Source organism: Rattus norvegicus, chromosome 15 (genome assembly GCF_021556685.1).
Source record: "Rattus norvegicus strain SHRSP/BbbUtx chromosome 15, alternate assembly SHRSP_T2T, whole genome shotgun sequence".
In the NCBI taxonomy this organism is placed as follows: domain Eukaryota; kingdom Metazoa; phylum Chordata; class Mammalia; order Rodentia; family Muridae; genus Rattus; species Rattus norvegicus.
The window spans coordinates 101,437,797-101,452,502 of NC_141548.1; the positions used below are offsets into that span (position 1 = coordinate 101,437,797).

Sequence of the window (14,706 nt, forward strand, 5' to 3'; positions counted from 1 at the left end):
TTCTTTTGTGATGGGTTACCTCACTCAGGATTTTCTAGTTCCATCCATTTGCCTAGGAATTTCATGAAGTCATTGTTTTTGATAGCTGAGTAGTACTCCATTGTGTAGATGTACCACATTTTATGTATGCATTCTCCTCTGTTGAAGGGCATCTGGGTTCTTTCCAGCTTCTGGCTACTATAAATAAGGCTGTATGAACATAGTAGAGCATGTGTCCTTGTTTCATGTTGAAGTATATTTTAGGTATAAGTCCAGGAGTAGTATAGCTGGGTCCTCAGGTAGCACTATGTCCAATTTTCTGAGGAACCTCCAGACTGATTTCCAGAGTGGTTGTACCAGTTTGCAATCTCACCAACATTGGAGGGGTGTTCCTTTCTCCACATCCTCGCCAGCATCTGTTGTCATCTGAGTATTTGATTTTAGTCATTCTGACTGGTGTGAGGTGGAATCACAGGGTTGTTTTGATTTGCATTTCACTGATGACTAAGGATGTTGAACATTTCTTTAGGCGCTTTTTTTTTTCATGGCAAATGTCTTTTTTTTTTCTCCATCTTTATTAAATCGGGTATTTCTTATTTACATTTCAATTGTTATTACCTTTCCCAGTTTCCAGGCAAATATCCCCCTCTCCCTCCCCTTCTACATGGGTGTTCCCCTCCCCATCCTTCTCCCATTACTACCCTCCCCTCAACAATCACGTTCACTGGGGGTTCAGTCTCGGCAGCAGTTGGAGCCCAGGGTCAGACCATGTATAGTCTTTGGGTAGTGGCTTAGTCCCTGGAAGCTCTGGTTGGTTGGCATTGTTGTACATATGGTTGCCGTTTTGTCCTAATGACAATGTCCTTGCTTGGTTGGAGTCACACCGAGGTATTTTACATTATTTGTGACTATTGTGAAGGGTTTTGTTTCCCTCATTTCTTTCTCAGCCTGTTTATTCTTTGAGCAGAGGAAGGCTACTGATTTGTTTGAATTACTTTTATATCCAGCCACTTTGCTGAAGTTGTTTATCAGTTGTCGGAGTACGCTGGTGGAATTTTGGAGGACACTTAATTATACTATCACATCATCTGCAAATTGTGATATTTTGTCTTCTTCCTTTCCAATTTGTATCCCTTGTGACCTCTTTTTGTTGTCTATTTGCTCTGACTGTGATTTCAAGTACTGTATTGAATAAGTAGGGAGAGAGTGGGCAGCCTTGTCTAGTCTCCGATTTTAGTGGGATTGCTTCAATTTTCTCTCCATTCAGTTTGATGCTGGCTATTGGTTTGCTGTATATCGCTTTTACTATGTTTAGGTATGGGCTTTGAATTCCTGCTCTTTCCAAGACTTTTAGCATGAAGAGGTGTTGAAGTTTGTCAAATGCTTTCTAAGCATCTTATAAGATGATCATGTGGGTTTTTTTTCTTTGAGTTCGTTTATATAGTAGATTACATTGATGGATTTCTTAGTCGGGGTTTCTATTCCTGCACAAACATCATGACCAAGGAGCAAGCTGGGGAGGAAAGGGTTTATTCAGCTTACACTTCCAGGTTGCTGTTCATCACAAAAGGAAGTCAGGACTGGAACTCAAGCAGGTCAGGAAGCAGGCCATGGAGAGATGTTTCTGGTTTGCTTCCCCTGGCTTGCTCAACTTGCTCTCTTATAGAACCCAGGACCACCAGTCCAGGGACAGCACCACCCACAATGAGCTGGGCCCTTCCACCCTTGATCAATAATTGAGAAAATGTCTTACAGCTGGTTCTCATGGAGGCATTTCCTCAAGGGAGGCTCTTTTCTCTGTGATAACTCGAGCTTGTGTCAAGTTGACACACAAAACTAGCCAGTATATATATCATCCCTCAAATGCCCCTTGATTTCAGCTTAGTCTTCCTGAATTCCCTCCCTCCCTCAACCTATCTTCCTTTCCCCTCCCCACCTGATCCTCCTGTTCCCATCCCTACCCATCCTCAAACCACCTGTAAAATCTATTATTAGCCATGAAGTAAATGATACCCAAACTACAGCCCATAGATCCAGAGAAGTTAGGTATAAAGCAAGGGTCTAGTGGGGGACACATGGATCTCCCCGGGAGGTTAACCTTGATTTTCTATTTGACAGGGTTTAGAAACCTCTAAGAAACAGACTCCTATGAGTGTGCTTCCAATAGAGGTTTAACCAATGATGACCCAAGCAGAGTACCATCTAAGGGGCTGGAGTGCAAACTGGACGTGAGTGGCATTCCAGCATTCATCTCTCTCTGCTTCCTGACTGCAGACAGAATGTGATCACGGCCTCACACTCAGGCCGTCATGTCTTCACCACCATGACAGCCTGTACCCTCGAACCATATACCAAACTAATCCCTTCTCTCCCTTACGTTCCCTTTGTTGGGCATTTTGCCACAGTAATGAGAAAAGCATCAGATACTGGCGGTAACTCCTACTGTTCTGCATATGATCCTTCCTACACAACACCATGTAGCTTCTGGTACCTGTCATGCTGTTATTGAGCTGGCTGGTTGACTATCTCTAACCTAACCAGCTGTGAACATGAAAGCAGGGCCTTAGGTAGCCTAGGCTGGCCCGGAATTCACTAGATAGTAAAGGGTAACCTTGCATTTCTCATCCTCCTACCACCACCTCTTGAGTGTTGGGATTATAGGCATTTACCACCATGGCTTTCTCATGGAGAACTTGTCAAACCCAGGTCTCCTGAATGCTAGGAGACTGAGACAAATTCCTAGCCATGGTTGGCTCTCAACTGACAAAGGCCTGTTGTCTTTTATAACTCAATAAAGCATGACAAGTTTTCGGTACTGCACCAGGTGTAGTCTACAGAGACATTTCTTATCATTTCGAGTATGCAAGGTAACAGTCTCGTCTACCATACAGATGTGACGTTGTGCTTACAGGACCTGGAAGGGAGGGGGAGGGGGGTTGTGCGAAGATTCTTCCATGGGGAGAAGTGAACTGCTTTGCAGTTTTCAGTCACACTGGAGACAGAACTGAATGAGTTCATGAGAAGTCCTCCCTGTGGTTAAACAAACAAACATATCAGCCACTGTTCCTAGAAGGCATGGCCTGACACACATGCCCGTCTTCTTCTTCCTTTCCTCATTCCTTCCCTCTCACCGTTAAGGATGTTTTAAGCCAAGTATTCCCAAGTTACTTTGACGCATGTACATTGATTTCATAAACCAAGTAACAGTGACGTCAGAGCTTAAAGCCAGGTGTAGGTTCAGCAGTGTCTATGCCCTCACACCCAGGCATCTGGCAGCTGCTTCTACTGAGTAACCTGTTTGCCCAAAGCAGCCCAGTCCTGAAACCTGGGTAGAGTACCACACCTTGAAGAGCAGACAGAACTTCTGTGGTGTGTATTTGTGCTCAATGGACCAGAGATGGTCTTCATTTTATTTGTTTTCCTGTCCATTGGTCATCCCCACCATCTCTGGAGTTGACTGAGTGGCATCTTTCCGATATCCCAACTTTGTAGTTACTCACAAACTTTTGGATTCTCCCAACTGCTGTCTCTACTCTCACAGGGCTGTCTTCTAATGAGCCTGTGGCTTTCTTTATAAGAATACCAATCACTGGATTTCAGACGACCCAGGTCACAGACACAGTGTGAGGGAATTAGGACTTCAGCATATTTGATAACCCTACAGTCTCAGCACTCAGGAGGCTAAGGCAGGAGAATCATTTGAGCACAGGAGTCTTAAGCCAACCATGGTAGCACAATGAGAACTATTTCTTAAAACAAAACAAAAAGACACAATTCAACCCACAACAAAGACTGGGAAGGAGGGTGTATCTGTAAAAACTAAGAGGAAAATTATGCCTCAAATGATAAGCCGTACCACTCAGTACTATTTAGGTCTAACGGACCTAACGAACAATCCCAGGGCGAACTAATACATCTTCACAGGCAAGAGAGAATCTTCAACACTGCGTGCTTAGAATTGACACATCAATATTTTTCAATTGTGTAGAGACTGAAGTATGTTACATACAATACTACACACATCCTGCAGACTATACCTTACATGAATGGGGCATAAGCAAGGTGTTAAAAGATGTCCATCTTATGAAGCAAAGAAGTGCAGGCTGACAGGAACTGGATGTAGATCTCTCCTGAGAGACACAGCCAGAATACAGCAAATACATAGGCGAATGCCAGCAGCAAACCACTGAACTGAGAACGGGACCCCCGTTGAAGGAATCAGAGAAAAGACTGGAAGAGCTTGAAGGGGTTTGAGACCCCATATGAACAACAATGCCAACCAACCAGAGCTTCCAGGGACTAAGCTACTACCCAAAGACTATACATGGACTGACCTTGGGCTCCAACCTCATAGGTAGCAATGAATAGCCTAGTAAGGGCACCAGTGGAAGGGGAAGCCCTTGGTCCTGCCAAGACTGAACCCCCAATGAACGTTGGGGGGAGGGTGATAATGGGGGGAGGATGGGGAGGGGAAGCCCATATAGAAGAGGAGGGGGAGGGGTTAGGGGGATGTTGGCCCAGAAACCAGGAAAGAGAATAACAATCAAAATGTAAATAAGAAATACTCAAGTTAATAAAGATTAAAAAAAAAAGATGTCCATCTTCTTCTTTGGGTATGGATCCTGGATTGGGAAAGGATCCTGAAAGGTCCTGTGTGTCTGTTTCTGGTTTCCGTTGCCTCTCATTGACTGAGCTGGTCTCAAACCCCTCTCACAAAAGAGCGGTGCTCAGATCCCATAGAAAGTCAGGGAGCTTGGACTTCATGGAGTCTGTGGATTGGGTCATGGGAATGGTCTTTGTGCCTGGTTGCTCGTAAATAATCGCCTAATAAGTGGCTCTGTGTGGCAGAACTCTAAATGGAACAGCCTGTTACAACCCGCTAACAAGATTGTAGGGAAGCTGTTCCTTCTCTTCTAGCTCTGAGCCGTCAGTATTCTTAGAGGCAACCGAGAAAGAGCGAATTGTTTCCCATGAGCAAATATGGTCAGTTCTGTCCCATGGGAATGCTGTAAGCCACACAACGTGGGTAGACAGCTAGAGGGACGTCCCAGTCTGTGAGCCCAATGACTATCCTTAATTTCCTACTTGGCCTGGTCTCACCTTTGTTTCTGAGCTCACCCTGAACCAGATTTCCTACTTGCTTCTGGATGTTTTGATCAAGGCCTGAAGACCATACTGTCTTCCTTTCCTTCTACTTCAGTATGCCTCCAGATGCTGTCCTTTGGCAAACCCTTGGCTCCAGAAACTGCTGTTGTAATGTCCTTATGCCTGGTGGTAAGCCAGGTTACGAGAATTCCCCCTGAGTCTCATCACTCAATGTGTCTACTCTGAACACTTGGATTTATTTTTTTCCTCTTAATAGAGCTCCAGGAACCAGTAACTTCAGTGTCCATCTGAGCAGCTAGTACCCACCTCATCAACAGGGCAGCATGGCACTTAATATCTCAAGTTTTACACTGAATGGAGAAAACCATAGGACTTTACCCAGATGTGCATATCCCCAACTCCTCCAATTGCAGAGGTCCACAGCTTACAAACCTCACCTTTACCCTCCTTGGAATTTAGAAACAAACAAAGTTAGAGATAGTAGAAAGAAACGACTCCAGTAAAATCAACACTGGGTTCTGGAAAAGTCCAAAGTAAGAATGACTTGGCAAAATCTTTGTTTTTCTAGTTTGTAGCCACTACCGACTCCTGCTCATCCTCCCCCCCACCTCCTTCTCTTTCTACCCTTCCTCCTCCCTCTTCTCCCTCCCCTCCCTCCTCCTTTCTTCCTCCTCCTCCTCTTCTTCCTCTTCCTCTTCCCCTTCTTCCTCCTCCTCCTCTTCCTCCTCCTCCTCTTCATGATCATCCTCTGACCTCTTTTTCTTGTTTGTAGTGGTGACCAGGATGTAGTACAGTCTGTAGTTCCTTTCAAATACATAAATTGTGACAGAAAAAGCAACATCCCCACCACAGTGCTTTTGCCATCATGGTGGACTAGATTTGTAAACCATGAGCCGAAATAACCTTTCCCTCCCTTAGGTGCAGTGTCTGATATTTTGTCAATAAGACAAGTAGCCACCACATCCTCTCGCTATAGAAGCTAGATCAAGGATAACAACGGTTTGTATCCAGTGTCTAGATGCCATCACAACATGCCTGAGTGATGTGCGAGGTGTCCGGAGCTATCTATTGGCCGCAAGGGGTGAGACAATGTGCACAGCTGCTGTTGCCCAGGATACCCTTGGAAGCTGGAAGGCAAAGCAAGAGCTCCCCTGGTTTAACTGATGGACCTGGGTCAGGAGAGCTGCCTGGCTTCCTTGGCCTTATCACCAAGGTGATATGGCTTAAAAAAAAATTCTTCTTAGCTATATGGCTTGAGTCCCTGACTTTCTTCTCTCTTTAACTAGCTCTACAGGGAACCCATGGCTCTGTGATAACCGGAGTCCAAGACTTGGGAAACCAGAAGGACAATTCCTGGAAGGCTGCAATGGAGCCTCTAAGGTAGATCCTGCCACTGGGTGCTTTTATATCAGCAAACAACAGGGCACCTACAGGAACCACAGAGATGAGGATGGGAGTGCGAAGGTGGGCCTTGCCAAAGATTCAGTTGTAACTGACAGTTCTTTGTACTTAAATCTGAACTGCTAGGAGAGTACCAGAGGAGACAGGCATCTTAAACTCCCAAATTTTTTTTTTCCTACCACCAAGTTGGAGGCCGTCCTTCTCCCTCTTTTTCTTCTTCTTTTGAAACAGGCTGGCCTTGAATGCAATGTGTAAAGGGTCACCCTGAGCTTCTGAAGCACCTGCCTCTCTTCCTGAGATCACAGGCAGTCACTGCCAGGCCTGAGTCATGGACAGTCTGCACACACCTTAGACAAGCGCTCTTTTGTCTGACTCAATGCAACAGTGCCTGGGCCATTCTTTTTTTTAATATTTTATTTATTTATTATCTATGAGTACACTGTAGCTGTCTTCAGACACACCAGAAGAGGGCATCAGATTTCATTACAGATGGTTGCGAGCCACCATGTGGTTGCTGGGATTTGAACTCAGGACCTCAGGAAGAGCAGTCGGTGCTCTTAACCGCTGAGCCATCTCTCCAGCCCCACGTGGGCCATTCTTGACAGGTCTTCTTCTGCCTTTCTTTCTAACTTAGGTCTTAACGTAGTTGGTTCTGACCCATGCTTCCCCTCGCTCCTTAAGTTCTATTTACTTCCTTTGCAAGCCCCTCTTAGCACTGCCTCACTGTGCACCTTAATGTGCATCTTCAATAGGAAGGATAAGAGGAAACCCTAAATCCAGTCCCTGTGATCCAGATGCCACTGAACTTTGAGCAACATGGAAAAACTCTATTGTTTAGGTGACATTCCCTGACAGTGCTGGCTAGAGAGCCTTTGTTTGGGCTTAATTTGATCTTGGTTTTCTCGAAGGCTAATGCTTTGACAAATGCTGCCAGACATCCTCAGGCCTTTTCTCAGTGAAGTAATCCCCAGAAAAGACCCCCTCAAAATCTTTACAGACATGCACCCACAGTACAACTGGAGCAATAGCCTCAGACCTAACAAAAATTAGCTCACAGGCTGGTGGAATAGGTTCACCGACTCGGTAGTATAGAGTGTTTGCCTCAGGGCCTTGGGTTTGGGCCCCAACACTGCAAAAAGTAACCTCGTGAAAGGGCTGCTTCTGTGGGAGTATTGCCCATCTAGCTCCAGAAGCAGAAGCCTCACCCGCACTCATACACACCCTCAGGATGCGCCTAAGACTGAATTTACTTAGAAAAACACAGCAAACGTCGCAGGTAGCATCATGGTGACTCTCACATGGCCAGAGGAAACTATGGCAGCTGTGTGTTATGGAGCCTCCCTCACTGCCTGGGTGTACAGAGAGGAAGAGCGGCAGTGTTCCTGGCTCAGAGGAGCTCTGGCTAGGAGGACACTGTTAGTGACCTTGGTGGACACTGTCAGTGTGACCTTGGCTGAGCTAGTTTTTATATTCCCCCATCTTCAGGCACAAACCCTGGTCCGCTCCGTTGTGTTGGTTTGAGAATAAAATACGCTGATGCTGGAACTGAAGAAAAAAAAAATCTGTGTTTCCGCCTAAACGTATAAATCATTAATCCGTACTTTTGACTGACTGACACTAGAGTCCCCCCCTCCCCTCCGCAGAGGTTAATATTAAACACTTGTTAAACTGCTTCTATGTTTTTACCATGTCAAGCTGAGCACTGGAGGGTCAACTGAGCCTTATGCATTTCCGACAGTGAATACAGAAAGGCAAGGACTGAGATCCTTCCTTCCCAACAACCACCTTCGGTGCTGTGACTCCGGCAATCCCATTAGAGCTAATCTCTGCTCATCGCTCGTTACTGCGTCACTCACTGCTGCGTGGCTTTTGCTCGTTTGGTGATTCTGAATTTAATTCCCATTCTCTGAGGTCAAATGGAGGAGCCGATGAGGCAAAGGACTGACTTTTTCACCATTCCTCCAGGCTCTGCTGCATTGAAAGGTTTAAGGTCTGGGAAAGGAAACAATGCAGGCTTCTTGTCCTCAGAGTTTGAAATCCCACTGGGAGAAAAAGATAGTTTATAGAAAAAAAAACATGCAAGTGAGAGCTGAGGAGATAGTCCAGTCCGTAAGATTTATGAGACCTGAGTTTGCACACCCAGCATCCATATATAAGCTATGTGTGGGCAGTGCATGCCAGTAACCTCTACACCAGGGAAATGGAGCCAGGAGGTTCACTGGAGCTTGCTGGGTAGCTTTTTAGAAGAATCGGCAAGCCCCAGGTTCAGTGGGAAACCCTGTCTCAAAAAACAATGTGGGACGTGACTGAGGGACACATCTGACATCAATCTCTAGGCTGATATACACACATACCCATAGACATGTTAAACACCAAAGGCTCAGGAAGAGACAGAAGCAGAGTAATTCACACGAAGAAGCTCTTAGTGTAGGAAACATAATTTAAAGCCATACGTAGGACCTGTTTCATCGAGTCAAAGCACAGAGGCATCCATATGTCCAATAACATATGTAGCCACTCACCCCGCTGAGAGCCCAGTGCACTCCGGCTTACTGAACCATCTTCAAACATGCTCCAGCTTTCTGCTAAGTAAGAAACTGAAGGTCTCCATCTCACTCACTGCACGTGAATGAATGGCTTTTGGAATAGTCGGGTTTTTCTGGGCTAGATCCTGACCGATGGTACCAAACATCAAAACAAAACAGAACAAAACAGAGCAGAAGGCGGGCCCTTGAAGGCCGAATCTAAAGACCTGGTAAAAGATCTCAGTTCATAAAGCACTTCTGGTGCCAACACAGGAACCTGAATTCTAGACCAAGCATCTTCATAAAAAGCCAGGCACGTATGACGGTCCCTAAGGAAGAAAAGACAGGAGGACCCCTAGATTTTGATACCCAGCCAATCTACCTTAATCAGCTAGGCCATCTTAGAAACAAAGTGGATGACTCATCAGGAATGATGGCTCTGGCTGCCCTCTGCCTTCTACAGCATGTGTAGCTGCCCCTCTGTACACACATAAGAGGGAATCTAAAATTTGTATTAAACCTGGAATAATATATAAATATAAGTAAAATCAGTCATCGGGATGGAATAATGATGGCTTCTTCTTAGCAAATGAAAAATGGTAAGTAGAAAGTCTGGTTATGTAATGGGAAACAGGTATTTAAATTGTTGCCATGGTTACTTAAAATGAAGTGCTTCTTGATGACAGGGCTTTGGAATACTCAAGGTCTGCTCCAGTCAACATCTATGGTGGTAACCATGATACAATCAATCAATCAATCAATCAATCAATCAATCACAAGAGTGGTTGTTGCTTCCCACTTCAAAGAACCTTTCACAAAGGAGATCAAAAAAATGTTAACTAACAATGTGAGTCAATCCAAAATCCAGGAGAGTCTTACAGTGGTACAGGGGTCCTAAAACAATCTGGTTTGGAGGATTGCAGAATTGCAGGATAAAGTGCATTAGAAGCTTCTCCTGTTTCTGATAGGGGCATGACTTAGGGACTGGAGCCATGGAAATTGGAATGGGGACATTTGTGTAGATTGAAACAAATACAGCAATCTTCAAACACCAATGGTTTCTATTCTCTATTGCAAGTGGAATCATTGTCTCGTCCATGTCTGAGACTCTCTCTCCTGACTGAAGACACCTGATTAGACTGGCCTGCTCTTTTATAGGATGCATATTTTATACTAGCAACCAAGATAAGCCCCTCCCACTGGTGCAGGAAGAACTAGTAGAATACAGAGTAACTGAACTCCTGTCCTATACTGTGTACCTGATTTTGTTACCTTTTAAATCTCTGCTGACTTTGTTTCTAAGAGAAGAACCCTTCCACCGGGGATCCATCAACAGTTCCAAGGAAACTGACTATTGGCTGTTTCTCTTAGCAGAGAACAGACTACAACAAAAGAAATACATTTCTGGCTTGAGTGATCCTAATAACAGGACACAAGGTTGTTACTACACAGTTAACAAGGAAAGACCAGGTCAAACAGGGCTTGGCTCTATAGAATGACTCTTCATATCTTCAAGCCTAGTACTGGTATATTTTAAAATGACTGCATCAATCCTATGAGGGAATTTGCATGCTATATAATGGGAAGCAGGAGCTTCTGGTGGCAAGGCAATTTCTCAGGAAAGCAGATCTCTTCTTCAAGTGGCAGTGTTTTAGCTCTTACAACAGAAGCTCTCAGGCGATGGAGAAGTTCTCACTCACCTCTAATCCTTCTGCATAGGATTCTCATATACAGTTCTGGGGCAGGTCAAGGGTCTGACAGCAGGTACTTCCTATTGGCTTGGCCTGAGAGCTTGGGAAGACCTTATTTACATGTGGGAGGGCGTGGTCCTGCTTCTACGTGACTGATGGCCACAGGCCTCTCTACAGGGGGGTGTGGGGGGGCTGTAGCTACATGAGAGGGGCCTGGCCTTCTGGGACCTTAGGGGAATGCCAACCATCCCTTTCAGGGTCACCAGGATTTCGACCTTATCTCAACTGGGAACCAGGATACCTTTCACAGCTTGCCACCCCACAATCTCAATGCCGTTAGAGTGGTGACCTTTATTTTATGTGTAGGTTAGCACAACATTTCCTAGTGCACAAAGCTAGAAACCTGCTTCCCATTATGTAGCATGCAAATTCCCTCCTCAGTGGGCTTTGCAGAGAAAGTGTGCCCACACAATGTCAGGTGTCTGGAGTCAGCACAAACTCCAAACTGTGCCTTCTAGGGGGCGGGGTTGGGAGTATTATGGGATCAGAAGACGGGTGGCCAGCTGTGGTGAAACATACCTGTAATTGGGAGGCTTCGGTGGAGGATGAGGCAGAGGACTACACGTTCAGGGCTAGCCGGAGCAGTAGAGTGAAACCCTGTGTTCCAAACAGAGTTGAGGCTTGTAGCTTACTGGCATAACACGTGTCCCCCACATCCAAAGCTCTAGGTTCAATCTCCAGCACAACAAGAAGAAAAAAAAAATAAGAAAAGGAAGGAAAGGTCCTCTTGGTCATGAAGGAAGATAGATCTATGTCAAGTTTCAAACCCAGGACAAGTGGGAGGTGCCTATTTAACACATCAAAGCAGACCTGCCTATAGGTTCTCCCAGCATCCCTCAGTCTCTACCTGTCACAGGGTATGGCTGGCGTACTCCACTCTCTATGCCAAGCTTTCCGACCCAGGGGCTGGGCTGCCTGCTCCCCAAGGCTCCTTCTGATATAATCCAGACATGTTGGTTACCTACCCTCCTGGCTGCTGTACTTGGTTCCTCTCTTTCCCTTCCCCTCCCCCTCTCCCCACATGGTTCAGGGTCATGACCACTCTGGCCTCTCCCGGATGTGTCTCCCTCTGTCTGGCTATTCTCTTCCACATATTTATAATAAACTTCCTCCCCTGCCACGCCTAGGAGCAGTCATGTCCTTTCCTATCTTTTTATTATTTATTTATTTCAGCTGAGAAAAGAGCAGCATGATTGGTGGTGTGCACGTGTGTAATGAACTGCATACCTCCTCACAGGAAGCTTTTCAGAAGACAGGGAATCCCAGAGATCCAGCAGTGGAGACCTCCCGCATCAAAAGCCACCCACTGACATTTACACATACCCAACTGAAGGGTCAGTGGCTGCAGCGGGTTTGGTAGACAAAGGCAGACTCCGAGGGGTTGAAAAACAACTTAGACACCATCACCACCCAGTCCACTATGTCCAAGGGTGTCTACGGCAGAAGTGGAGGAGCCCTGCCTAGCTGTCTGGCCTCTCAACTTAGCGACAAAAGCAAGTAACTAAACCCATGGCAGGCGAGGGTCTATTCAGGCTTCTCCTCACAGGTTCCAGCACACACAGGAGGAGATAGAGCAGACACAGGAGCAGCAGTGCACTCAGTCACCTGTAGCCTTCAGGGAGCTCCTTTAAACTCTGGGGCCAGGACTCTGAAGTAAATATCAACTGCTGGTTAGTTTCCTGATCTGTTTGTCTGCAGGCTAAGGGAGGGAAATGGAGACTCACGCTCTGGTTTCTTCGGCATCTGTCTGGCTCCTTGGGACGCCTGCATCACCACCACCCACGCACCCTGCTAACGTGAAGAGCGGTCAGCAATCCCAGCCCAGGGGAGCTCAGCTGTTGCTTGGCTCAGATCTCCTCAGTTGTCCAGGCTGCTCTTGGCCACATCACTTCCAGGCGTGCTCTGAGCAACGGTTGTGCGGAAACCAGGCTGGGCCTTGGCTAAATCACGGCCATGCTCTAAGTTGGCCCCGTGTTGTGTGACAGTGGCTTTCAGGCTGAGTCTTGCCCTGAGTGACTCTGTTTTGAGTGAAAGTGCCAGGGTAGGATGACTCTACAACTCTTTTGTACATAGAGACACCACCACAGCACCACCCATGACCAAGCAAATGAGTAACTCACTCCTGCAAGTGAAAATGTTCCACCATAAGTGTACCAAAGTGTAATGTGCGTCCGTAGGCCTGGGTGTGCGATGTGCTGCCCTTCATAGGGTGGATAACGCCCCTCCGAAATCTACCACGTAATCTTACAAGGACCCAACTGAAACTGCCAGGTCTCTCTGACTCAGCTTTTTCGGTGACTTAGAATGAACTTAGAATCTCCAAGAAGCATTCCGTTGTTTTTCTGTTTCGTCTTGCTTTTTCTTGTGGCCTGCACGAAAGCCTCACGCGCCAAGGAGTGTTCGCACCTCTCTGGGTGGTAATCCGTTTTCGCTGTAGAACAGTCTTAGTTTCCTAGTTCACAGAGCTCAGCCTTGCAGCCTCTGCCGTGGGCTCTCCAGTGAACATTCCTCTCATTTTCTATCTCCTCCTGGTGCACACCAATGGGTATCCAGCAAGGCCAGCCACTGTATTCTATACAGGACTGTTAGTGGGAATCCAGTGTCCACTGGAAGCCATTGTGATGACCAGAATCTCAATGGCCTGATCAACAAGTGAATCACATTTAGACACAGTGAACAAGTGAATCAGTAACTTGGAAAAGAAATCAGGGACTTACTGGTCAGTTTATGCCCCAAAAATGAATAGATGGGAGCTGAGGACAAGAGAAAGAAATGGTGGGTAGAATGTAGGTGTCATGAGAAAGCTGTGTCAGAAACACATGGATACATTTACGCCTTTCCATGACATCAGAATTACTGAGTAGCAGTAAAATTGTAAGTTATGACAGGTCAGTGGGTGGCCATTAGTCAATATTCCCAGTGTCCTTGGTGGCTCTGGCTGGGACACACATAGGCTCCTTCATTCCAATCCTTTGAAAGACTAGTGCAGAAATCTGAGGAGGCTGGAGATGTTAGATTTACCTGGAGCTGGAGTTCCAGGTGGTCGTGTAGGTGCTGGGAACTGAACCCTGGTCTTCTGCAAGAGCAGGGCGCACTCTTAACCACTGAGCTATCCCCAGCTCTTTATATTATAATTCTAGCTACTAATGCTAACTCTCAGATGACACATTACAATTACACATCATCGTAAATTCTCTCTCTCTCTCTCCCATCCTCCTCCTCCTTCTTCTCCACGCCCTCTGTGTGAGTGTGTGAGTATGTGAGTGTGTGTGTGTGTGTGTGTGTGTGTGTGTGTGTGTGTTTTCAAGAGGTTTCAAAGATACCTGACAGGCAGGAGTTGATGGAAATACAAAAACTGTCTTTGCAGAATAGGATAATAAACCAGAGGGAGATTTAATGTAGCTCGTGAAGATACAATCTTCACCACCACCACTACCACCATCACCACGATCACCACCACTACTATCACCACTACCACCACCACCACCTCCATCACCACCACCACCTCTACCACCACCACCATCACCACCACCACCACCATCACCACCACCACCACCATCACCACCACCTCCACCATCACCATCACCACCACCTCCACCATCACCTCCACCATCACCACCACCTCCACCTCCACCATCACCATCACCACCACCATCACCACCACCTCCACCACTACGACCACCTCCACCTCCACCATCACTGGAGTCTGTGAAGGTGAAGGTCAGCAGGAGGGCCCAGTAAATGAATGGGCAGACGGATAGACAGCAAGTCCAGACAGACAGCCAGACAGACCGACAGACAGCTGGGCAGATGGTAATTGAAGTAGGCTGCATGGGTGGAGGAGGGCGATGATGAGCTCAAGCTCCTGGGACAGGAGGGAGTTCTCTGCTGTTACCTCCTGGACACACACACCAGCTGACACATTATGGGGTCCGGGTGAAAAA

At 46.5% G+C, this 14,706-nt stretch overlaps 1 long non-coding RNA gene across 1 annotated transcript; it reads right to left on the minus strand.

The window, feature by feature from the left end:
• Nucleotides 1-1,407: 1,407 nt before the first annotated feature.
• LOC148001147 (uncharacterized) lies at nucleotides 1,408-12,748 on the minus strand. Its single transcript, XR_015639155.1, has 4 exons — nucleotides 12,487-12,748; nucleotides 11,990-12,410; nucleotides 11,282-11,437; nucleotides 1,408-3,009 (listed from the first exon to the last, which is right to left on the minus strand). It is a non-coding gene; the product is annotated as an uncharacterized LOC148001147 (long non-coding RNA).
• Nucleotides 12,749-14,706: the final 1,958 nt, after the last annotated feature.